This window comes from Crinia signifera, chromosome 6 (assembly GCF_055691185.1).
Source record: "Crinia signifera chromosome 6, ASM5569118v1, whole genome shotgun sequence".
NCBI lineage: Eukaryota > Metazoa > Chordata > Amphibia > Anura > Myobatrachidae > Crinia > Crinia signifera.
In genome coordinates, this window is record NC_139222.1 from 226,383,366 (window position 1) to 226,411,009 (window position 27,644).

Genomic DNA, 27,644 nt, shown 5'->3' on the forward strand with positions numbered 1-27,644 from the left:
CAACACAGATCAAAGTAATCATGTATTAAGAAGAAAGTCCAGAAGCAGAGCATGTTGTCCCTCCTGGAGAGGGTCATGTTGGGAAGTATGTGCTAGGTGTTGTGGCGGCAGTTATTTTTACACTGTGGTAGCTGAGACCCCGGTGGACCTCCCCTCGGCTGTCTACTTGTGTGGCTGGCTGTGCTGTGGGCATGTGCGCCCGCAGCCACTCAGCTGTCTGTACTGCATGTGCACCGCACCCCATCGAGGGTCTTCTGTTTTGCATCCTGCCTGCCTTTCTTGTTCAGCGGTCTTGTGCAGCAGCAGGCAGCTGGAGAACGGAGCTGGAAGGATCTGGAGCTGCCAAGCCGAATGTGTGTGTGCTAAGCAAGGTTAAGTGACTTGCAAACTTTTTAATCATGAGGACCTGTTACTCATTATTGTCATATAAAGTGGAAAATGCTGTATTGCAGCAGTGCTGGACAGTGCAAGGGGTCTCTGGTATATGAAGGGTAATTTAGTGGCTCTGGCTAGGCATAAGGGCCATCATTCTGGCAATGCTGCAGAGAGGGAATGTTTATTTTTCCCCTCCTTAGGTGTAGTGGGCACCATATTACTTCTTTGTCCTGGTTGCCAGAAACCCTAGTTTCGGCCCTGCAGTAACAAATACCAGAACTTGATTGTTGCAGACAGTACCATAACATTGTCGTATGTACTGAGTCACTTATTCAGCATAATGTAACATGACTCTGATCACACACACACACACACACACACACACACACACACACACACACGTACCACAAGCTCCATTAGGCATTGTACACTAGCGATTTAGGGTTTTTTCAGACCTGATCACTGGGCTGTGAATTCACAGGCCAGCTGATTATCGATTATGTGCAAGTGTAAGGATCGTAGCGCGCATGAGTGAGGCCAACTGTAAAACAAAAATTAAATTTAATCTAAAGTAATTCACAAGCCAGTATTTGGGGGTGGAAACCAGATATTTTCTGGGAGTGTATAGAAAAACGCAGGCGTGACCAAGTGTTTTCAGAGAGGGTGTATGACGTCAGTTCTGGCCTCGATCAGCCTGTCTATCTGATCGTAGGACTGTGCGACTTTAGTTTTGTCACTTCTAGCAGTTTTTAGTGTTACAAATAGGATACAACTTTTAAAAGAAGTGAGAACGTATCTGTAAATCATAATGTAAATCAAAATGTATACGTTACTTACAAACATGAATCATGCGCAACATATGTCAATAATGTGGAATTGTGTATATGTATGATAAGGAACTTACAAATGGAAACTGAATTACATTGGGGCAGATGAATTAAGCCTGGTGAAGAGATAAAGGGGGTTATTCTGGTTGATTTGCAAGGCTTTGAATTTGCAGCCTTGCGAGTCCAACAAACCCTGCCCGGCCCCCCCTTGCCCTGCATGTGTTCACACGCAGGGATTGAGAATGGATGTTTAACATAAACATCCATTCACAGCCTGTGGGTGAACACCCACATCATTTGATGGTCACCGGCGACCATCGAATGATGTGGAATGTGCTTGCATATCTAAGTGACTCTAAGGTCACTTAGATTTGCGTGCACCCTCGGGAGGAAGTGGGCGGGCAGCTGACATCCGGCGATGTCAGCTACCTGCCCCGGCACTGATGTCACAGCCCGATTACCATGGGAATGCCCAGTGTTTACATGGGAATGCCTATGAAACTTTGGGCGTTCCCATGGGCGCGACTATCTTCCCCCACCCCACGCCCCCCCGGCTTGTGTGCATGCACCCGGCGAACAGTCGGGTGCATGGACGCACCTGGCATATGTGCAGAAATTACCCTGCGGATGCACATACGCCCACCATTGGTCCCAGTGCGAATGTCCTAGTCCATGCGAACGGAACAGAATAACCCCCAAAGTGGAGATAAAGTTGACGGTAATAACGCACCAGCCAATCAGCTGTTTGAAAAATGACAGTTAGGATTTGATTGTCTGGTGTGTTATCACCATCTGCTTTATCACTTCATCAGGCTTAATACTTCTGCCCCAATGTTCCCAAGCACTTGTTTCACAAGGTAGAATGAACAACATACTTGCAAAATCTAACAAATGGATAAAAGACAGGTCGTTAATCAGAAAGAAATATTGAAATTGGCATACAGTAGTTGCTTGTTACCGATGACAGCATAGATATGCATTATGTATGTGAAGACTCAAATCTTATGTGATGGCTATGGGTCATAATACAGATACCATTTTTTAAATTATTCCCAGCTGAGTGTGCCCTAACCGGGGCCCTTATTCTGTTCGGATCGGTACGGCCCGCGTGCGGCCGTACCGCCGATGTTTTTACTCTGCACATGCGCAGAGGTCATTCTGCGCATGTGCAGCCCCCTTCGCCGCAGACGTATTTCGTCCGCCGCAAAGGGGGCGGATAGGGGCGTGAGGGGCTTCATCCCCTCATTTCCCTATGTGTACGCCCCGCGTTTCATGGGCGTTCCCATGCAAACGCGGGGCGTATGCATGGAAATGAGGGCATGACGCAGCTCATGGGGGCGGAAAGCTGACGTCGCCGGATGTCAGCTTTCAGCCCCCATACAAGCTACCACACGGACGATTGTCCGTGTGGTCTCAGCTTGCGGGAGCTGCCGCGGCGTGCGGACCTGCCTTCGATGGTCGACGACCATCGAATGCAGGGGGCAGCTCCCACCATGGTGGAGGCATAGCCTCCACCATTTTTATGCGGATCGCCAGCCGTCCGTGTACGGACGGCCGTGGCGATCCGTAGGGTGGGCGGGGATTGGTTTGTGCGGCCGGAGCCCCGTGTGCGGCTCTGACCGCACCAACCAGAATAAGGGCCCCTGTCTTTTCTGTGACCATTGCTTATAGCTATATAGATTTGTGTTAAGGGAATTTTAAAAGCAATGCAGAGATTAAACATCTAAATTAAATATTATTGATATAAATAAACATGTGGAACTCAATCACTACTTTTAATCTTCTCAAGACTTTGTTGTTTGATAATCAATCAAAAAAGTAATGTACACAAAGTATATCTGGCGCAACAATTTCAATTGAATACTAATTAATTTGTATATTTAAGAATCACAACACCAATTATATAATTATGCTGCTTTCAGATGACATAAGTTCAACTAAAAAAACAAAAACTAGATAAAGAGAGCGCACTGTGTTGATCTATTAAATTTACCGTAATAATAAAACATATGGAAAATATACATATAACCATACATATATAAAATATATTACAAACAATTTATATCCAGCATTGTATAAATGATGTCTCAATTAAATCAAAATTAGAACTTTTGTATTTGATTTCTTATCACAGTCCCCTTGTTTTTAATAATTGATGATTGATTGATTGATTGATTAATAAAGTCAATTCACATTTCTCCACATAAAATTTATTGCTATATTATTCAGCTTGCTTTAGACATCACAGTTCAAGTGCCTTTTGTAAGGTTTTGGCATATAAAAGTTCCATTATATATTTACCATAACCCGCATGTAAGTGAGGTGACGTCAGCGAGGAATGGTGACTTTGAACGGGGGTCTTCATCCGCTACAACCAGCGGGTCTCTGTTATACTGAGAGCCTCCGTCGGGAGCATACAGTCACTCTTCCATCTCCCGCTATCCTCTAGATGTCGGAGGGAGAGGAGGACGTCACACTCACCAGTCTAATGTTAGAGCGATGTGGGGATCGCCGCAGGTCACTCCCAGCGTACGGCCTAAGAAGCGGTGGTCCCAGGACCGGTGAAGAATTGGAGATGGAGCTGAGCAGGGGGCTGTAAAGAACAATGCTGGTAGCAGACTTTTCAAGGCTTGACGCGTTTCTCTGTCCACAATGACTGACGGTTACCTCAGAAGCTTCTGAGGAAACCGTCAGTCATTGAGGACAGAGAAACGCATTCTAATTTCGATTTAATTGGGACATCATTTATACACTGCTGGATATCAATTGTTTTTAATATATTTTATATATGTATGGTTATATGTATATTTTCCATATGTTTTATTATTAAATTTAATAGATCAACACAGTGCGCTCTCTTTATCTAGTTTTTGTTTTTTTAGTTGATAATTAATCAGTTTGATCTACTCAGTGGCAGTGAATAATAATAATGCATGTTGCAAAAAAAGATACAGGAGCACACAAATGATAGCAATTCCTTATAGCATATGCAAATATTGCTAAATAAAAAATATGAAGTCTGAATATTATGCATAAGAGCTGCTAACATAAGTGTATAGGGGTGCATTTAACATGGGAGTCCAGATAATACATAAGTACCGGGATATCTTTTTTACATGCTTAATGTCCCCTATTGGCCCACAGATCGAAGATCATCAATGCCCAACAATTTAATTTACTGACACAGCTCCTAACTGACATTTCTAACATACAGCCTGTAACAAGGTAGTTAAAGGGCCCTACAGCAGCTGGAGGAATTAATATATTTCTCTTAGTATTAGTATTAACCCTCCCTTTCAAGCACCTGAGTGATGAGTGATACTACTAAACTAATTGAGCATCTGACAATATATATTTATATATTTATATATATATATATATATATATATATATATATACATACTGTCCCAAGGACCGGCACTCACAGGGTTAAACCAGATATTGAACGTCCATTACCTTGCTCCGGTGCCTTCTCTATTCAAGCTGGGCCAAAGTCCACTTGTATCTATACCGTCCACACACAAGCGGCATTCGGAGGCTGTACAAAGTGTGAAAAAATCTTTGTGGTTTATTCAGACGCCCTCCATATCGGGGGATTATAAAGCTACGCTGGCAGACATATGTCAGCATGTGTGTCTGTTTGTGATTCACAAGTGCACAATTTTTCATCATGAACCCTTCACCTATGATGACTAGTGTTTAAAAAGCATTTTCTTCTCTTTTACCCTGGTTTTAGTATTAACTGCTCTGCGTCTCGTATATCAATTAAGAGCAAAAAAACTCTTTCTTTTTCTAGAAAAGAGAGCTATTTTAGCTGAACCCACCGATGCGATATAATCGCCGCCGACGTGAAGACTTCTCCAGCACCTCTGCGAGTGAAGTGGATGAAAGAACACAGACAGCTGAAGACACTGGTGTCAGACTCCCTTTAGGGGGAAAGAACAAAGGCCCGAGAGGAGCAAGAGTCCGAAAGCCACGCGCAGGGGGAGCCAGCACAGGCGTCAGAACCCGCGGGATAATACGCAAAGAGAAGGTGAAATAATCTTTAATTTATCCACCACGGCACTCACCGCAGGGGAAACCAGTCTCTTGAGCAAAGGACTTTCCTTTATACCTACAAATAAAATGGACAGATTTCAACACAAGATAGAGACTTATTGTTTCCATCACTCTATCAAATTGAAGGAACACTTTGGAAAAAGTGCGGAAAGCAACATCCCGACAAAGGAAGAACTACAGCTCAGGCGACTTGGCACCCGCTCTAAATTTGAACCTATGTCCACAAATGCGTCCATCAAGGTATTTAACAGGATGCTTCAGAACTTCAAGGAACCTGTACGGCAGACGCAACATTTCAATCTATCGGTTGAAGAAAATACAGCTTTAAAAGCCCCGAGCAAAAGACAGGACATTATCGTCAGCAATGCCGACAAAGGCGGGACATTAGTCATCATGGATGTAGCACAATACAAGGAAGAGTGTGAGAAACTGCTTGGCGATGGTGACACTTATGAGCTTCTACCAGCTGATCCTACAATAAAATATCAAAAGGACCTTGATAAACTGCTGATGGGAGCTGTCAAAGAGGGCCTAATTGATAAGGATCTATACAAACGGCTGATAGTGGACTACCCAGTAGTGCCCTTATTTTATATAATTCCAAAAATACACAAGGACATAAAAAAAAAACGATTGTGTCGGCAATCGGATCATTGAGTGAAAATATTGCCTTATATATAGACATGTATTTACAGCCCTGTATACAAAACACTTTTACGCACCTTGAAGATTCCTCCACCCTTTTGCGCAAATTGAATTCTTGTGCTCCACCGCCACCTGACACTGCTTTGATTACAGCAGACGTATCAAGCCTGTATACATGCATACCGCATGAGGCAGGTATAGTGGCAGTGGAACAACTGATCACGCACAATGCACTTTACACAGGCCCTGATATTGCTTTTTTCTTGTCACTATTAAGATTTAATTTACAACACAACTTTTTACTATGATTGTAAATATTATAAACAGAAAATAGGCTGTGCGATGGGCTCTCCAGCAGCTCCATCGCTAGCAAATTCTTACATGTGGATAAGAGAAAAACATCTGTTTTTTGAGGACCAACAATTTGCATCATCTATTCAGCTGTATTACCGCTACATAGATGATTTATTGTTTTTCTGGACAGGAGAAGTGGAGGAGTTCTATGCAGTCATCAATAGACAATGCTTCAAACCATCCAGTGAAGCTTACAGTCACTCATAGCACTGAGGAAATGAATTTCCTGGCTATCAAGATCATGCTCAGACAGAATAAAATAAGTACATCTAGCTTTCACCCAAAGTCCACAGTAAACTCATTGCCGTACTCACAATACACCAGAGTGCGGAGGTGTAATAGTGATCCTGAGACCACCACTACACAAATGGACAACATGACCAGAAAATTTTAAAATAGAGGCTATCCACCCTACATACTCAAAAAAGCAAGAGAGAAGGCATCAGAGGCATCTCGTGCCGAGCTTCTGAGTGAGCAATCAAAAGAGAAAAAAAACGAAAATGGTACCTTGGGTACAGCAGTTTCACACCAGCAGCAGGGCGTTAAGTAAACAAGCCAAACAACTATGGCCGGTGGTGGCAACATAAACTAATGCCTAGTTACACCAAGAGCCGAAATCTAAAAGATTGGCTCGTAAGGACGAATGTCACCCATTTAGGTAAAGTGACACCAACAAACAAAAGTGAGTTTTTAAGACGAGGAAATGGGTGCTTCAAGTGCACAGAATGCATGACGTGCAGCCACATGTCAGTGGGGAATTTCATCTCCCACCCCCACACAGGCAAAAAAATGTTAATCTCTAAACCATTGACATGTACCTTTAGATTCGTTATATACGTTCTGTTTTGCCGTGTGGGCTCTATTACGTGGGCAAAACAGAACGTCAGTTCAAAGAACGAATGGCACAGCACAGGACGGCCATCAGGGCGGCACTGGCTTGTGGCACCAGTGACCAACCTGTGGCCTGCCATTTCCCAAATTTCAAACACAATGTGGCCACACTACGCCACAAAGTCATCGACCAGGTACCAGTGTCACCAAGAAGAGGGAATAGAGGAAAAAAATTAATACAACTGGAAAACAAATCTAAACTACCACCAAATCTAAACCATCACATACATATACATTACGTACTATCGTGATTAGTAATGTATATGTATGTGATGGTTTAGATTTATGCGGTTTTTCGCACAATTATAGATATAGAAAGTTTTTTAATCGACATGTCCACTGTCGACTTTTTTATGAACTATATTTTTTACTGACTTGTGTTTTTTACACACATTAAAATTGTTGTATGTGAACTAATTGTGTATAGTAGTGAGCTACTTTTTGTATAGTTTAGTGTTTAGGTGGACAATTTTGTACTTATTGAATGTGCTTTGATTATATATGTGTGGCGTATAGTAACCGTGTTGATAGAAATAAAATCAGCTGTGTAGGATAGAGAACCTGCTATTTAAGACTGCCGGATAGATGACCAGACACACCCCCTGACGAAGTCATTGTACGAAACGCGTTGGGCGTGGCCTAATACGGTGGACGTGGTGACGTCTCTCTGGAGCGGTTGAGCGGTGAACAGTTGAAGACAGTGGTGTCCGTGTGAACTACAGCAAGTGAGACTGTGCTGAGGCGGCTATCTATTGGGACCGTGTCTCTGTATATACATCTGTTCCTGCTACCTGCTTTTTGGCTTGGCAAGCTGTTATTTATTAACCCCTATGTATGTAAGCATATACATCAAGTAAATGAACTGGTGACACTTTTGCTTATGGTGCGCTTCTCCTTTTTTTCGCATATATATATACACATTTAATTATTAACAGTTTATTATAAAGAGAACATTTAATTAGTGACAACGGTTTACTCTTGAAAACACGCAAACTCCCACATAAGAATATTATAATATTACAATAGCAATAGCTTCCCACATTTGCAACTAGAATTAGCCCATATGTATTTTTGCAGTGCTGTAAAAGTTAGCAGATCCTAGCCTAATCCAAGATGACCAAATTATTTATGTTACTTTTTTCAGATTATTTTTTTCCCTGTAGCTCTAGCTTATTCGCTTCATATCTCCCAAAGGCCAATTTTATAACTTTAGATTTAGATAAATGTTACTCATAACGACATTTTTAGTAACTATGTGCAAATGAAAGATCAATGTACAGTTTTCTTATAATGAACCATGAGTGATTTTATATCAGTGTCATTCATTTTAGCCATATGAAAATGAAATTGAAATGGTAATACATTCATTGTTGTTTAATTACATTACTCACTGTTAACTACTGTGTGATTTATGAGGACCATTCAGACTCTAAAATTGGTTTTCTTGAACTTTAGTGGCACAATGCTAGAAGGTTTGAAAACTAGCGCAATAAAAGACTAATGAAAACAAAAATTTTTTTTTTTTTTTTACTGTTTACTGCTACGAAAATGAGATACAACAAACATGCCCTTTAATAGGCTGGAATCTTAAAAAAAAAATCTGGCAAGTACAACTAGAAAATAAACAATCTATCCTAAGACATTACGTTAATCATGAATACATCCTTTACTTCTGTCTGCTGAAAAAGTTACTTCTTGTTAATGAAGTAATACAATATAGGTTTAGTATCCCGTATCCGAAATGTTCGAGACTACGAGCATCTGGGATATGGGATTTTTTTGGAATATTGTATTTTCCCCCATATTTACCTGGTCCGCTTGTGGTTCCCTAATGGTCCTCCGATATCCACAGTGTCCCCCGGCATCAACAATGGCCTCCAAGATCCTCTTCAGTGGCATCTCCGGTCCCAGGGGTGCATTGTGTCACCGGCATGCCCGCGCATTCATGCAATGCACCCCTGGGATCGCAGATGAAGCGGATCTTGGAGGCCGCCATGGACATTAGGGGATGAGGTAAGTATGATAAAAAGGAGCTGGGGGCTAAAAAAAACAACCCCCCCCCCAAATATTCGGAATAAAACACGGTTTTTGGAATAGTTCAGTTTTCAGAATGCAAGGGAGACCCGACCTGTACAAACAAAATATAGGGCTTTCTCAAAAGCCTTTTATCTACAGCAGTAATAATAATAATAATAATAATAATAATAATAATAATCATCATCAATTATTACAACTTCTGTTCCAAAAATATATATATCTAACACGTATAAAATTTACTATTTTGTATTCTTAAGGCTCAGATATACAGGTATTTATTAATGTGTTTTATACTAAATAATACATATCATATCTCTTATCACATCTCTCTCTCTCTCTCTCTCTCTCTCTCTCTCTCTCTCTCTCTCTCTCTCTCTCTCTCTCTCTCTCGGCCAGATGTACTAAGCTGGAAAAGTGCTAAAATGGGGAGTGATAAACCACCATCCAATCAACCACTATCTGCCATGTCACAGGCTGTGTTTGAAAAATTACAGGTAGGAGCTGATTGGTTGGTTGTTTATCACTTTCTATTTGATCATTTTCATGGCTTAGTACATCTCTCCCTCTCTCCCTCCCTCTCTCTATCTATATATATAATCCATATAGAAATGAGTGTCACTCCTGGACTCAAATAAAGGAGGTAAAGTGACTGTGCTTTTTAATCTTCGGCGTTTCGGGCTCACGTCTGTCTTCAAGATACAGAAGTGCATATATATATATGTGTCCATGAGTCTCTGAAACACTGCCATCTGCTGGTAGAGAGTTAAACTACTGTACATCTCTTTCTGACACAGGCACAAACACAGAAGGTAGCAGACTAGCTTTTGAGGCTTTGCTTCGAGTGGGCTTACTAATGATGACATACAAGTACATTTTCTTTTTGCATATTTAAGAATGCAGTATTGTACTTTTTTTCTATAATGAATTGATCCATATTCATAGGAACTGTGGTTTTTAGCGAATTCTTAAACTGCCAGTATTACATTTTTGGGGAAATTTACTAAAGGAAATTTGTAAAAAATAGTTGTATTTGTATCCAGAAATACACTTATTTTTGACATTTACTATCCCGAAAATACGGCAATTCGTATTCGTATTGATAGCACATCAATGCGACTACGAATTGCCGTATTTTCGGGATAGTAAATGTTAAAAATAAGTGTATTTCTGGATACAAATACACCTATATTTTTACAAATTTCCTTTAGTAAATTTCCCCCTTTATCACCTACAGTAGCTGTTAATTTTTGACAGACCACTGAAGTAACTACAAATTAGTGGTGAAACCTATAAAGTGATGTTCTGTGTATGAAGTTGCTACTAACCAAAGGGACAATGGCTCCTGGATAATGTTTGGTTTTGGCAACCTTATTTCATCTGAATAAATACATCTTTGGAAGCAGACACAAGTGCTTGGAATATATAGGTGAAAAAGATGCAAGGAAAAAAAGCTCGGAAACTTGGAAAAGTTGGGAGCATCTAAAAATACATACAATTTGAGCACATGTATATAATCTACCACAAACGCAGATATAATTCATTAAAATGTGGCTTGCCAATGGTAGCAGTAAAGTCACATTTCTCTTTTTGTACACAATAAAATTAATTCCTGAAGTGACATATACACATGAGAGAATATTGTCCTGACAATTATTAAGAAATGTGAAAGTCTTTTTTCATAAAAAGGTAAAAAATGGCAAAAAGGTAAAAAGTCATAATACTGTAAATACAAACAGCTGTTTTCCTTCTACTGTATAAATCAAATGGAAATCTTTGTCCAAATGGAAATATCAATTATGTAAATTCTACAGACATTTGCGTATTGTTGTTGATCAATAAGATGTACAGTATGGCTAGAATTAAACTTCCCCTATTGAAAGCCATCTGTAGTTCAATCTGTAAACAAAATGCTAGTGCAAAAAGACCAGAAACAGCCATGATGTATTCCCCAATGAGTAAAAGCTCAAGGACCAATGGTTCTACCATTGACACTGCTTTTAGTATAGGCCTGTATCCAAATTTCAGGCTTTAGAAACACGTGTGACAGTTATCCAAAAGAAGGTTAAAGACCCCACACAGTCTTCTAGTTAATGCCCCTCTTTAACAGTTGCTGGGCTACAACAAGCATTCCTCTCTGTTATTTCCTTTCCATATTAACCCTTTGAGTGCAAAGTGAATTTATCAAAATAGGTGTGAAAATTGGCAAGCAAGCATTTGTATTCATTATAATTGTCTGTACTATTTTCCTTTATATAAGAAATATAATATTATTTAACACAACATTTTTCATTTGAATTTATATAACAAATGTTGGCACTCAAAGGGTTAAATACATAGGTGTATTCCTCACACGTGGCAACTCTGATTTAGTTAGGTTACATTTTTTTTAACCCCTTCCCGCCGCAGCCTGTTTTTGCCTTCCTGACAGAGCCCTTTTTTCAAATCTGACAGGTATCACTTAAGTGGGGATAACTTTTTTTTGCTTTTACTTATCCCAGTGATTTTGAGATTGTTTTCTCGTGACACATTGTACTTCAAGTTAGTGGTAAATTTGGGTCGATACAGTCTGTGTTTTTTTGTGAAAAATACCAAAATGTCGTAAAAAAATGGAAAATTTAGCAATTTTCAAAATGTTAAATTTTCTGCTTGTGAGACAAATAATCATACCACTCAAAATAGTTAATAACTAACATAGACCATATGTCTACTTTATGTTTCCATCATTATTTCAACTTCCTTTTAAATTTTTTGGACACTAGGAGGCTTAAAATATGAATAGCAAATTCTCAAATTTTCAAGAAAATTTCAAACACTGATTTTTTTAGGGACCAGTTCAGTTCTGATGTGACTTTGAGGGACTTGTATGTGAGGCACCCCCATAAATGATGCCATTTCAAAAACTGCACCCCTCACAGTATTCAAAACAGCATTTTGGAAGTTTGTTAACCCTTTAGGTGTTTCACAGGAATTAAAACAAAGTGTAGGTGAAATTTCAAAATTTCATTTTTTTTGCAGATTTGCAATTTTAATACATTTTTCTAAGGAACACAGTAGATTTTACTAGAGAAATGTGACTAAAAATTGATTCCCCCAATTCTTTTGTTTTCATAAATATCCTATATGTGGCCCTAGTGTGCACGTTGACCAAACCACAGGCTTCATAATAGAAGGAGCACCTACTTGATTTTGGAGCCTCCTTTTTATGAGATTATTTTTTAGGCACCATGTAGGTTTCTAGGCACCATAAGATGCTAAAAGTTAGGAACCCCCCCACAAGTGACCCCATTTTGCAAACTACACCCCTCAGGGAATTCATCTAGGGGTATACTGTACATTTCAAACCCCCAGGGGTTTCACCAATTTTAAAACAACTGGGCTGTGCAAATGAAAAATTAAATTTTTTACACAAAAATGCAGTTCTGGCTCAAAATTTTTCATTTTCACAAGGAATGAAGGAGACAAAGCACCCCAAAATCTGTGCCCCAATTTCTCCCGAGTACGGCAATGCCTCACATGTGACCAAAAAATACCATTTGGGTGCATGGCAGGACTCAGAAGGGAAGGAGTGATATTTGGATTTTGCAGCTCAGATTCTGGTGGATTGTTGGTGGGTGCTATGTCGCATTAGCAAGACCCCCGAAGCACCAATACAGTGGAACCCCCCCACAAGTGATCCCATTTTGTAAACTACACCCCTCAGGGAATTCATCTAGGGGTATAGTGTGCATTTCAAACCCCCAGGGGTTTCACCAATTTTGATACAACTGGGCTGTGCAAATGAAAAATTACATTTTTTACACAAAAATGCAGTTCTGGCTCAAAATTTTTCATTTTCACAAGGAATGAAGGAGACAAAGCACCCCAAAATCTGTGCCCCAATTTCTCCCGAGTACGGCAATGCCTCACATGTGACCAAAAAATACCATTTGGGTGCATGGCAGGACTCAGAAGGGAAGGAGTGATTTTGGGATTTTGCAGCTCAGATTCTGGTGGAATGTTGGTGGGTGCTATGTCGCATTAGCAAGACCCCCGAAGCACCAATACAGTGGAACCCCCCCACAAGTGATCCCATTTTGCAAACTACACCCCTCAGGGAATTCATCTAGGGGTATAGTGTACATTTCAAACCCCCAGGGGTTTCACCAATTTTGATACAACTGGGCTGTGCAAATGAAAAATTACATTTTTTTACACAAAAATGCAGTTCTGGCTCAAAATGTTTCATTTTCACAAGGAATGAAGGAGACAAAGCACCCCAAAATCTGTGCCCCAATTTCTCCCGAGTACGGAAATGCCTCACATGTGACCAAAAAATACCATTTGGGTGCATGGCAGGACTCAGAAGGGAAGGAGTGATTTTTGGATTTTGCAGCTCAGATTCTGGTGGAATGTTGGTGGGTGCTATGTCGCATTAGCAAGACCCCCGAAGCACCAATACAGTGGAACCCCCCCCACAAGTGATCCCATTTTGCAAACTACACCCCTCAGGGAATTCATCTAGGGGTATAGTGTACATTTCAAACCCCCAGGGGTTTCACCAATTTTGATACAACTGGGCTGTGCAAATGAAAAATTAAATTTTTTACACAAAAATGCAGTTCTGGCTCAAAATTTTTCATTTTCACAAGGAATGAAGGAGACAAAGCACCCCAAAATCTGTGCCCCAATTTCTCCCGAGTACGGCAATGCCTCACATGTGACCAAAAAATACCATTTGGGTGCATGGCAGGACTCAGAAGGGAAGGAGTGATATTTGGATTTTGCAGCACAGATTCTGGTGGAATGTTGGTGGGTGCTATGTCGCATTAGCAAGACCCCCAAAGCACCAATACAGTGGAATGCCCCCACAAGTGACCCCATTTTGCAAACTACACCCCTCAGGGAATTCATCTAGGGGTATAGTGTACATTTCAAACCCCCAGGGGCTTCACCAATTTTGATACAACTGGGCAGTGAAAATGAAAAATTACATTTTTTTACACAAAAATGCAGTTCTGGCTCAAAATTTTTCATTTTCACAAGGAATGAAGGAGACAAAGCACCCCAAAATCTGTGCCCCAATTTCTCCCGAGTACGGCAATGCCTCATGTGTGACCAAAAAATGGCAGGACTCAGAAGGGAAGGAGTGATATTTGGATTTTGCAGCACAGATTCTGGTGGAATGTTGGTGGGTGCTATGTCGCATTAGCAAGACCCCCAAAGCACCAATACAGTGGAACCCCCCCACAAGTGACCCCATTTTGCAAACTACACCCCTCAGGGAATTCATCTAGGGGTATAGTGTACATTTCAAACCCCCGGGGGTTTCACCAATTTTGATACAACTGGGCAGTGAAAATGAAAAATTACATTTTTTTACACAAAAATGCAGTTCTGGCTCAAAATTTTTCATTTTCATAAGGTATGAAGGAGAAAAAGCACCCGAAAATCTGTGCCCCAATTTCTCCCGAGTACGGCAATTCCTCATATGTGACCAAAAAATACCAGTTGGGTGCATGGCAGGACTCAGAAGGGAAGGAGTGATTTTTGGATTTTGCAGCTCAGATTCTGGTGGAATGAATGGTGGGTGCTATGTGGCATTAGCAAGACCCCCGAAGCACGGTGAAATGATGAACCTAATAATCCATAGATGTGTGGTATATTTTAAAACACTCCTTTATACATAGGCCGGGTTTGTCGGGGCAAGTTTCACAGTGGAAAATAGTATCCTTTCTTATTCCCTTTTTATAGCAAACTTTGCACCTTTTTTGTGTCCTGCCCTTTCTTGCAGTGGAGGGGATTTCGTTAGGAAAATGCTGCCCTGGTACAATACGGGGGCCAGTACTAGAAGTACTGGGGCCCTCTGCCTGCTGGTTCCCAAATATTAGGCCCTTTATGACTTCCTCTTGAAAGTGCATAAATGTCCCCCTCTGGCCGGTAGAACGGAATAGCACGTAAGCGTTATACAGTGCCATCTGCATGATATACACGGCCAGCTTCTTGTACCAGATTTTTGTTTTCCGCAGGGCACTGTACGGCTTCAGTACCTGATCTGAAAGATCCACTCCGCCCATGTACCTATTGTAATCTAGGATACAATTAGGTTTTGAGGTGTGGGTACTGGTACCTCGTACAGGGACGGAGGTGGTACTGTCTCCATGAATTGTTGTAAGTATAAGGACATCCCTCTTGTCCTTATATTTGACCAACAACATATTTTCGGTGCATATTCCCCTGCTTTCACCCCTTCTCAGTACTTGGGCAATGTGCGTTTTTGGGAGGCCTCTTTGGTTCTTGCGCACAGTACCGCAAGCTGCTGTACCTCTTGAACCAAGGGCCTTAAACAGGGGGATGCTAGTGTAAAAGTTATCCACATAGAGGTGATAACCTTTATCCAGGAAGGGGTGCACTAAATCCCAGACAATTTTTCCACTAACACCTACGAGGGAGGGGGGGCATTCTGGCGGTTCAATTCTTGAATCCTTCCCTTCATATACCCTAAACCTGTGGGTGTACCCTGAGGTGCTTTCACACAGTTTATACATTTTTATGCCATACCTTGCCCTCTTACTGGGAAGATACTGGCGGAATTTAACCCTTCCTTTAAAATGTATAAGGGACTCGTCGATACAAATACATTTTTCAGGGATGTACATCTCTGCAAATTTGGCACTGAAATGATCAATGACCGGCCTGACTTTGAATAGCCGGTCAAAGGTGGGATCATCTCTGGGTGGGCACTGTGCATTATCGGTGTAATGTAAAAATTTAAGGATTATCTCAAAACGAGTCCGAGTCATGGCCATACGGTAAAGTGGGGTGCTGTACAGAACATCTGTACTCCAATATTACCTAATTTCTGGCTTTTTTACTATGCCCATATGTAACACCAGACCCCAAAACGTCATCATTTCTACTGCATCTACAGGGGTCCACCTAGCAAATGATGACGTGGGGTTTTGAGCAATAAACTGCTGGGCATATAAATTACTTTGGTCCACCAATAAATTTATAAAATCATCAGAGAAAAATAATTTGAAAAAGTCAATTTCTCTGAGACCTGTTGAATCAAATTGGATTCCTGGGATGGCCAAAAACTCAGGAACCTGGGGCTCAAAATTGTCTGGTGGTGGGGTCCATACGGGATCAATCATTTGGGGGGGGGGTCTCAGCTGCTCTACGGGGGCGTCTTTGAGGGGGTCCCTCATCACCAGAGGAGGAAGAGGAGCTTAAGACGAATCCTTCAAATTCCCCGCTTGCATCACTGGCTGTGTCAGAGTCAGAGGCAAGCATGGCATATGCCTCCTCCGCTGAATACATTCTTCTGGATGACTGGGATGACATTTGGGATGACATTTGGGATGACATTTGGGATGCCATTTTTATTTTTGTGTTTCTGTAAGTGTAATGTTTCAACACGTGTATAGTGTAGGGGGGGTACAAACTTTATTTCAACACGGGGGGTATGTAGTGTGTAGTGTGTATGTAGTGCAGAAAAAAAAAATACTTTATACAGGAATTTGATCCCAATTAAAAAAAAATTGAAGGGGTTAAAAAAAAAAAAAGGTCCTGCTCCAAAAATTGAGCACAGATGTTGGTCAGTAACGTCCGTCACTGAACAGCGCTCAAAGGCAACAGGACACCCACAAAAGCAACGTGGGTGTAAAAACAATTAAAAAAATAAATAACCCACAGCACTTAAAAAACTTTAAAAAAACTGCAGAAAAAAAATGATATCAACCCTGTGCCAAAAATGCTGTTCAGTGATGTACGTCACTGATCAGTGGCCACAGGACACCCACAAAAGCAACGTGGGTGTAAAAACAATTTAAAAAAATATACCACAGCACTCTCCAAAAAAAAAAACAATTTAAAAAAACTGCAGAAGACTTCCGCTTCCGGTCTGATGGTGTGAGGACGCGATCTGCGGAGCTCCGTTGTTACCATCCACACCGTACCTTTTAAAGGCCGTTTTTGGCCTCCATACTCCACAACATCTTTCACAGCACGACAGTGATCCTCCCGATGGATAAATTTGTGACCCCCGTACAACCTGGAGTCTCCGCCGGCCGGCAGGAGAAAAGACGCGCGGCATCCAATATGGCGCCCGATGCGGAGAACGAGTCTGATGCCTCCCTTCCCATCCCTAAAAAGGCAGCTTCAGAGATAGACCCGGCTACAGCACATAAGGTATGCAGGCCCCCAGACTCTCCGGTGACTTTCGGAGAGGTTGTAGAGGCAATTAAACAAACTATGGCTCCGCTTCTGCAACAAGCTGTTGCAGACATTACAGCCCAAATTGCCACACTTAATAACAGAATGCTTAAGGCTGAAAATACTTTGACATCGGTCACGCACGACTTGGAAGGTCTGAAGCAATCGTCGACATCAATGACAACTGACATCGCCCAAATATGGGATAAACTGGACGATGTCGAAAATAGATCAAGGAGAAATAATCTCCGTATAGTTGGTATACCTGAGAATGTGAAAGGAACTGCTTTGGCTCATTTTGTGAGACATACTCTGCCTGAACTTTTAGATATTCAGCAAAACTGCACTGACTTGGTGATTGAACGTGTGCACAGGGTTGGCCCAGTGCCCACTCCTAATAAACCCAGGCCGAGAGTCACTCTATTTAGATGCCTCAACTACCTGCATAAACAAGCTATGTGGACAGCTTCGCGTAAAATCAAAAATCTTACATGGGAAGGTCAGAAGCTTTTTATTTTTCAGGACTACTCCATGGAATTGACCAGGGCCCGCAAAGCTTTCTCCCCAATTTGCTCGAAACTCGTTGAAGATGGTCGCAGATTTGGTTTGTTATATCCAGCCCGCTTAAGAATTTATGATGGCAATTCCCACAAAGACTTTCTTAACCCACGTGAAGCTCAAGCATTTCTTCGAGATCTGGCGGACCGTCGCAGTCAAGACATCAGTGACCCTCCGGCCTCCTTGCATCCACCGTGAGATTATCACCTTATAGGACGGTTAAATTGTGGTATCAGCACTCAGGTCGCTGGTTAAAACCTTACCCTAACATTGCAACTTAAATTGCAGGTTCCCTTCTTTATCTATATTCCGCTGTTACAACTAGCTTATTAGTTAGACGATTATTACTCTTTTGGCCTTTTAATCCACTGCGCCTATGCGTTATCTTTAACTAACTTTACCTCATAAGATTTATATTCAAGAAAAATTAACAAAAAAAAAAAATAAAAAAAGGGGGGGGGGGGGGGGGGGAAGGGGGGGATAGGGGAAGAGAGCAGGCAGGGAGATTTTTATATAACAAATAGACTGTTTAGTCTCACTGATATCAATCTCCTTTTCCTTCTCTCCTACCTAACTTAATTTTGATATATACGGTTAAATAGTTTACTGTTGTACAGTTTATGGTAGAAGCTCTTGGGACTATATGAAGATACGATAACTACCTATATAACTTGATTTTAGGGGTTCATCACAATGATAACTCTATATGATGCATATCTATGGTTGGTTTAAGGTGGAGGATGTTCCGACGGAGTGATATCTCCCTTTCTTCACACTGTTTACAAGTTTCCGGAATTTGTTAGCTAATATTGTGATTTTGACTATGTTTTTCTTTAATCAGGAAGTCAAGATTCATAGGTCCTCCAATTCCTCTTTGAAGTTTGATCGGAAACATAATTTCAACCTCTTTGGAGGATCCTCTGAATCTTATTGGATACTAGCAGGATTGCTATTTTTTATGTTAGTTCTGTGTTTTGTTATGTATGTTCCCCCCCAGTCTATGTCTTTTCATCCTACCCCTCTTTCCTATTGTTTACATTGGCTGTTCACTGTTCATTTAGATTGTCTTGACATGATCCTATTGTATTTAACGAAATGGGTACTCTTCATATAGGTTCGTTAAACGTGGGAGGAATTAATTCCCCTATGAAAAGAAGAAAAATTCTAACCTACCTCAAGAAGCAGAATATCCAAATTGCCATGCTACAGGAAACGCACCTGGTACCCAGTGAAGTCTTGAAGCTGAACTCATTGGGTTGGCAGGTATTGGGGTCTAGTCCATTCTCATCTAAGGCCAGGGGGGTTGTGATTCTTATTCAAAGAAATATCCCACACACAGTCTCAAATATCATAACTGACCAAAATGGTCGTTATCTTATTTTGGATTTGGCTCTGGGAACTCGTAAATTTACATTGTGTAATGTCTATGCGCCCAACGTTTACTCCAAAAATTTTTTTCAGCACCTCATGGCAAAGTTAACCCCAAAAATTTCTGATTCTTTAATAGTAAGTGGAGATTTTAATTTAATTTCTTCCCCAGAACTAGATAGATCTAAACCTTATTCCAGAACACATACATTACCCAGACTAGGTATTAACACATTCTCCTCCGGACTCCAGCTGCTTGATATCTGGAGAGTGCTTCATCCGATAGAAAAAGATTATTCATGCCTTTCGGCAGCACATAATACACTGTCGAGGATAGATTATATTTTTACCTCTGCCTCTTTACTCCCTTTGGTCACGGACTCTCAAATGGCCCCTATTGTGCTCTCGGACCACGCTCTGGTCTCTGTATCTATAGACTTGCCTAATCTGATCCCAAAGTCCTGTAATTGGAAATTCCCCTCCTATTTAATCAACTCTAGAAGATTCAAGCAGCACGTGGAGAGCTCCTGGCGAGATTATCTAGCTAACAATGCACAGCATCTAGAGGAAGACCCCATCTTATTTTGGATGACAGCGAAATCTGTTATAAGAGGAAATCTAATTTCATATGTTATGAAAATGAGGAAGGACTATTCCAAAACTTATGTTGGCTTGCAAGAAGCCCTTACCTCAGCCTTTCAGCAATTTAAATCCAGACCCACTGATTCGAATAAACAAATTTACACTTTAGCTAAAACTAATTTTGATCACTATGTACAATCATTAGGAGATCGACATTTATTTGGGGTAAACTATAAGTATCACAAGTTTGGTAATAAAGTGGGAAAACTATTAACAATTTTACTAAAGGGGACACGTTCTCCAGCAGTTGTTCAACCCCTATATAAAGCGACTGGTGAAAAAACAGCTTCAAATACTGAAATAGCAGCGGTTTTACGGGAGTTTTATTCCGACTTATATTCTGGCCCTCCTTCGTATAGCTCATCCTTAGAGGAAACTCCATCCATTCCTGCCAATTTGTGGGATTCTTTATCATACCCTCAGATTACACAAGCACAGGGCGAGGCACTGACTTCACCGATATGCCTACTAGAAGTAGAAACGGCAATCAAAAATCTCAAAAATGAAAAAGCTCCTGGCCCTGACGGGTATAGTAGTGAATTCTATAAATTACTCTCCCCTCACATCGGCCCCACCCTTGTTCTGTTCCTCAACTCATTATTAAAACAACCTTCTCCCCCCTCATTCTTTAATTTGGCTACCTTAAAAGTCCTACCTAAACCGGGTAGAGACCTTGCATCCCCTGGCTCATATAGGCCTATTTCTCTCCTCAACTTAGATTATAAGCTATTGACTAAAATTTTAGCAGATCGTCTCAAACTAATTTTACCCCAGATAATACACCAAGACCAAACAGGTTTTATTATGGGGAGACACTCTGAGGTAAATGTGAGACGTGTTCTCGCAGCTACATATGTATCTGATTTGGGATCACCCTTCTCCGCGTCCAATTTGATTTTATCGTTGGACGCGGAGAAGGCATTTGATTTGGTTGAGTGGTCGCATCTTTATAATACACTTCTTAAATTTGGTTTCCCACAACAATTTATCCAATACTTACAGTGTTTATATAGCAAACCACACACTGCGATTATCAGTAATGGGGTAAAATCGGACACATTTGAGATTAAAAAGGGAACAAGACAAGGTTGTCCCTTATCCCCATTACTGTTCGCAGTTGCCCTTGAACCGTTAGCAATTGCCCTTAGAGAGTCAAAAAAATTTCAAGGTATAAAGGTGGGGCAGAAGGAACTCAAATTATCTCTTTTCGCGGACGATATGATTTTATTTGTATCTGAACCTCGTACTTCCATTCCTGAAATTCTTAGTCTTATTAATTCTTTTGGGGCATTTTCGGGGTACAGAATTAATCTGAATAAGTCCGAAATTTTGTTTTTCCATAACACAACTGCCGACATAAAACAATACTTATCAACCCTACCCTTCGTAACTACAGATAAGGAGATTAAATATCTTGGAGTTAAAATCACTGCGAAATTTAATGATTTATACTCAAAAAACTTTACGCCCACCATAAATAGGATTACTTCGCTCCTCACAGGCTGGCAACTTCTTCCCTTATCCCTACTTGGTAGAGTAGCGGTGATTCAAAGCATTATTTTTCCAAAAATTTTTTATCTAATGCAAAAGTTACCCCTGAGTTTATCCAAAAAGGATATTAGCAAACTAAATAAGATTTTCACTTCCTTTTTATGGCGAGGGAAAAAACCTAAGATAGCGCTCAGAAATCTAGCATTACCAAGAAAATTAGGCGGACTTGGAATCCCAGATCTACAGATGTATCATCATGCTACTCAATTTAGACTGATTGCTGATTGGCTGACAGGGTCAAATCTCTTCACGGATACTTTAATAGATGAAGCATTGCTTTACCCTTTCTCGCCAGGTGCTCTTCTACACTCTAAGGGAAATCTCATACCGAAGAATATTAGAAACAATCCTTTTTTTAATACTGTATATAATTCTTGGAGGAGTATAAATAAATCGTTGGGAAGTAACTTTCTGGAATCTAAATTTCTACCAATATGGGGAAACCCTTCCTTTACTCCCTCTCTCCATAACTCCAAGTTTAAGCTTTGGCATGACAGGGGAATTACCTCCTCTTCCAAGGTATTTGATCCAGGGGGAAAGATTTTGATATTTTCTGCTTTATGTGAGGAGTATGGACTAGATCCCAAACATTTTTATATGTACCTCCAGATGCGCCATTATCTTTTGTCTCTGGTAACATATTCCTCTTCTTCAGGTGTGAAGCCTTCTTCAAGAATAAATGATCTATTATCTCTGTGTACCAGACAGCCTTATAGCATTAAATATTTATATGTAAATCTTTTGGACCCAGTCTCGGAGGCTTGTTGGAACAAGTTATTCCAGAAATGGAAAAGATATTACCCTTCTCTCACACATGTAAAAGAACTTAATGCTTTCCATGATAAAACATTGAAGATTCTTAGTTCAGCTTACCTGCAAGAAACACATTTTTGCACAATTCAAATAGCATACATATCACCAGTAAGATATGCGCACTTTTCCCCTAACAATTCGAGTCAATGCTTAAAATGCCATATTTCATCAGCATCATACTTGCACTGTTTTTGGGAATGTGGCTCTGTTAAACGTTTCTGGAATAAACTGACCAATTTTATAAATGGCGCCATGGGGCTTCGAGTTTCAGCAAATCTGGCGGCTTGCTTATTTTGCAACTTTAACACCTGGGACCTAGGACCCAAAAGATCTTTGATGATCCCCATATTATCGGTAATTATGACATTGGCAAAGAAAACCATTCTGTCTAAATGGTTATCATCAAAAGCTCCAACGGTAGAGGAAGTCAAGAATAAATTACTTCAATTTTTGTATTTTGACAGGAAAAAAGCTTCCTCTGCTGAGGATGCTGAAAAAGGAGTAATGGCTTTTTATAAAAAATGGGGGATTTATATAGACAACCTTCATAATGATATTAAAGAATATATTTTTAAAATATTTCGTCATACAGAATGGTACTTACTAAGACAAATTCTGGCTGAATCTGAATCCCCCTCACCTGCTCCTCCCACTAACCCTAGCCCTTCTCATACCAGCTTGTAACTGTTATAATATCCGCTGACTTCAACTTTTATATAATTAAAATGGTAAAAAAAAAAAAAAAAAAAAAAAAAATATTTTTATGGCTATTAGTATCCCATTTCTTTTTCTTTCTCTATAAGAAAAATAGAAAGTCAATCTTAGAATGTATAATTGTGTGAGGTTTATATCAGGCCTTCCCCTCCCTACCCTTCTTTCCCTATGTGTTTCTTGTCTTTTGTCTTCTATCCACATCTTGTTTATTTTGATTTTGTGTTTTGTGTTTTGTTTGATCTGCCTTTTCTCTTTTCGTACTCCTTCATATTGTGGGCTAGATCTCGATCCACAATTATTTATAGACACTAGAGTGCACGATGGAAAATTGTAACTGCTTTCATGTATAATTTAACTTGTAAAAATAATTTGTGTTCAGAATAATTTTTTACAACTCTTGTTATCTATTTATTGATGCTTTATCTTCGGCCTGCGAGCCGAACTCTTGACGAAAAGAGAATGGGACTCTTACTAATGTACTCTCATTCCATTTCATATTATTACTTTATTTATTTTTCCTTTTATTTTTGTCAATTGTTTGTCAATTGTATGTCTTAAGAAAACTTTAATAAAAAAGATTTGAAAAAAAAAAAAAAAAACTGCAGAAATTTTTTTTTATCAACCCTGTGCCAAAAATGCTGTTCAGTGATTGTACGTCACTGATCAGCGCTCAGCGGCCACAGGACACCCACAAAAGCAACGTGGGTGTAAAAACAAAACCCCACTACACTCTCCAAAAAAAAAAAAAAACTGCAGATCTGTGATGCAGTGATGCAACACTGCAGATCTGTGATGCAGTGATGCAGTGAGGGGCAGCAGGCACACAACTGTGGGTGCAACCTGACAGGGTATATATTACAAAAAAACCCTGGACCCCCAAAAAGTTGCTGATTAATTAATTTAAACTGATCAGCACAAAAGGGGGGGCAGCAGGGGGGGCAGCAGTCAGTTGCACACGCAGCACAACCTTTGGTGCAACTGACAGGTATATATATATATAAAAAAAAAACCCTGGACCCCCAAAAAGTTGCTGATCTTAATTAAATTAAACTGATCAGCACAAAAGGGGGGGAAGCAGGGGGGGCAGCAGTCAGTTGCACAGGCAGCACAACCTTTGGTGCAACTGACAGGTAGGTATATATATATATAAAAAAAACCTCTGCACCCCCAAAAAGTTGCTGATCAGCTCAGATATAGTGATCAGCACAAAAGGGGGTGCAGCAGACACAAAATATATCACTCTCTATCACTCTCTATCACTCTCTCTCACTATATCTGACTATCTCTGACTATCTCTCACGATCTGTGACTCTATGACACTGCAGCAGCAGGACACAGGAAGTCACAAGATCCAGGAAGCATTCAGCTGCTGGCAGCACGCTACCAGCAGTGATCAGCGGTGATCAGGTAAGTATCAGGCAAGGTTCAGGTATGTATAGCAGGACAGAGTGGCCGGTGACCGCTCTGCACGCAATTCCAGACCGGAATGGCGTCTGCAGCGCAGTCACCGTTAGTTTAAATGGCGCGCCTTGGCTGTGATTGGTCCGTCGGTCCGACGGACCAATCACAGCCTTGGGGGCAGGTGGGGTGAGGTGTCGTCGTCACCGATGACCCCCTCATGCCCCCTCACACCCGGCGGTGATTGACACCTGTGTTACCGAGCGTCTGATTCGCCGGTAACACAGGAAAACGCTGCGACTGGCTGTTCACATTGAACAGCCAATCACAGCGATCGCCGACGGGGGGGCGACATCGCCGCCCCCCCTGGGCATGCAGGGACATGTCTGCTGTCAGGGACAGCAGACATCGTCCCTCTGTCACTGCGTCTCTAGACGCAGTGGCACTTTGAAGTCATGACGTATATATACGTCATGTGTCGGGAAGTACATCCCGGCCATGACGTATATATACGTCAAATGTCGGGAAGGGGTTAAATACTCATTCAGACTGTTAAATTTGACGTGCAACGTTGGGTTTCTCTATGGGTCTCTTGGCTAGGATGTATTGGTATTATTAAAATGAACATCCATCGCAGGCGACTTTATTTGCTGTAGACATGTCCATGCTGCTTTTTTCTTTGTTTTCAAAAAAGTTTTTATTAAGCCAAAGCACAATACTTTGTAAGATGTTACAAGAATTCTACACATTTGTATCTTAATCACGTTTTAAGTGCGACAGAGCATTTAATATGACATGTACTAAGGTGCAATATCGCCTTGACATTTTGCGTAGTAGTAGATGAAATCAAGCTGCAGTATAATTGGTTCTACATAATCCTTTAATTTCCATTAGAAGAGTCGGCATTAATTTCCGTCTTGTGGCTTCACAACCATTTTCTTGTTTTCAAATTGGCACTTAATGATGAGAACAGTAGCAAGGTTAAAGAAACAATTGATATTGCAAACAATGCAAAATGGCAAAAACAAGTAGTATAGAAATTCATACAAGATAACTTTAACAAACCATGTAAGTTTTGATAATATGCTAATAAAAAGAAAAACAACAAGAAGCAAACCAGGTCTAGTATAATCAAGCAGGTTACAAAAAGAAACTGTAGACAGATTGACAGATTCAGTATAATATAGTTACAATAAATAGACCAAATAAATTATATCCACAATGCATTAACATATCATTTCTATGACAGTAGTAAGTATTGTGTAACTGAAGGTGTCAAAAAATTGTGTTGAGCATAATAATAGAGTCAAGGGAACCAGAAACAAGTGTGAAAAATAAATAGTAAGCTAGATGACAAAGATAACGTGCACCCCACATCATTTCTATGAAAAGATGATATTGATGATGATGATGTTTGAGGCCCTTTGTAAAGAAGGGCAGATAAATATTCCACCACCGAGGGAGCTGACCATGTCCCCTAGACACCAAGGCTTGGACATATTAGTATAAAAGGGCAAATCGGATATATGATTAAGTGAAAGGAAGGACCTGCTGAACCCAGTCTCCCCAAGGGAGTCAAATAAAGGTAGTGGGGCACCAGCATCCATAGCTGTCAAATGATTGGGTAGAGAATCAAAAGCTACATTGAGAGAGGGAGTAATAATAGTAGACAATGAATGAGGCAATGCAATTTTACTGGTGGTCAGTAACATAATGTGCAGTCGAATGAAAAGACAAAAGTGCAGCATTAATTGAAAGCCAAATGCTACCTAGCTTTTCAAGTATCTGATCCTCCTGAGAGGATACGGAATGGGAAAAAAGTTCCATAATTGGAGCATAAAAATGGACAGGTAGACATATACAAAATACACACAACAATAAACTAAATACATAAAGAAAGCTCTTGAAACAGCAGTATTCCGGACAAATAAACTGTTTTGGAGCTTACAGGGTAATCCTAAATATCAGAATTAAACCAATAAGCCACAATTAGCAATATTTCAATTGTCACTATGTAAATATAACTGATAGTGAGACATCAAATAAAGCGATGAAGGGATGGTGTCTGATGAACCTCCAAAGTAGTTAGCAAAGTAAGAGATACCAAATGAAGAATGTTCCAGTGAATGAATGAAGCTTAATTCCCAGACTCCAGTGCAATACAGCGGACAGTTTTGTATGACACAGCATGGGAATCCAAGCTCTTCGATATTAGCAATGTAGCACAGCTCTGGATGTCCTCTTCACAGGCACCAATGAAATTTTCGAAAGAAATGCAGTGGGATCTATTTCTGGAAGCTAACCCAATGTCACAGCAATCCTGGGCCTTTTACACCAGCCACTGCAAGTAGGAGTGCACAGCACAGGGAGACAGATTCCTCTCAACAGCAGAAGGCAAACATATCTTCTCCAGCACAGCATCACATCTGGACACAATGTAGTCACACCGATTAGACTTTATCAGATTCCCAGCAATGACACAAACTTTTTTACTCACGTGGTAGAATGAACAAGAGGTCTCTTGGGTACCAACTTTACCATCTCTGACCTACCCAACAATTTCTCCTACACTGACTTGCTGGAAAATACATAATACCATCATTCACATTTTGCTTACCTACCCCTAAATGCTGACTTTCTCCATGGCATACACCATCTTTCTTTCTCCCATTGGCGCACCTCAGGGTTGACTCAGCTTCATCAACTGGTGGAGAATGATACTGTTCACACAGTAATCGTTTGGACATTGTTGTATTCTACGTTTGTGATTGCAAATAAACATTGATTATACAAAAAAAGTTGTTTATAGTGACAAAATAAATGCCCTTAGCCACCATAGTCTACAATCTTTTCTAAGAAGAATATTTAGATCTTTTCCTAGCAGCCAGGACTGTGTGTATACATGATGCAGTTACTATCCCAGCTGACGGGATGTGGTCAGACACAATACTGATTTCGGTATCCCAACTAGCACCAGAAGACCGGCACCAGAATGCTGACATTGCTGCGGATGTTGGTTTTGGAATCCTGACTGACGACATTCCGAATGTAAGTATGCGGGGAGCGTTTGTGTTGGGCCAGGGGGAGAGGGTTAATGTTTAGGTTCTTAGGGGATACTTACACAGGTTAGGATGTGTGTGCGTGGGGCATTAGGTTAGGCTTCTGGGGGAGGGAGTTTAGTGTTAGATTAACAACAGGGTTTCAGGTTAGACTGCATGG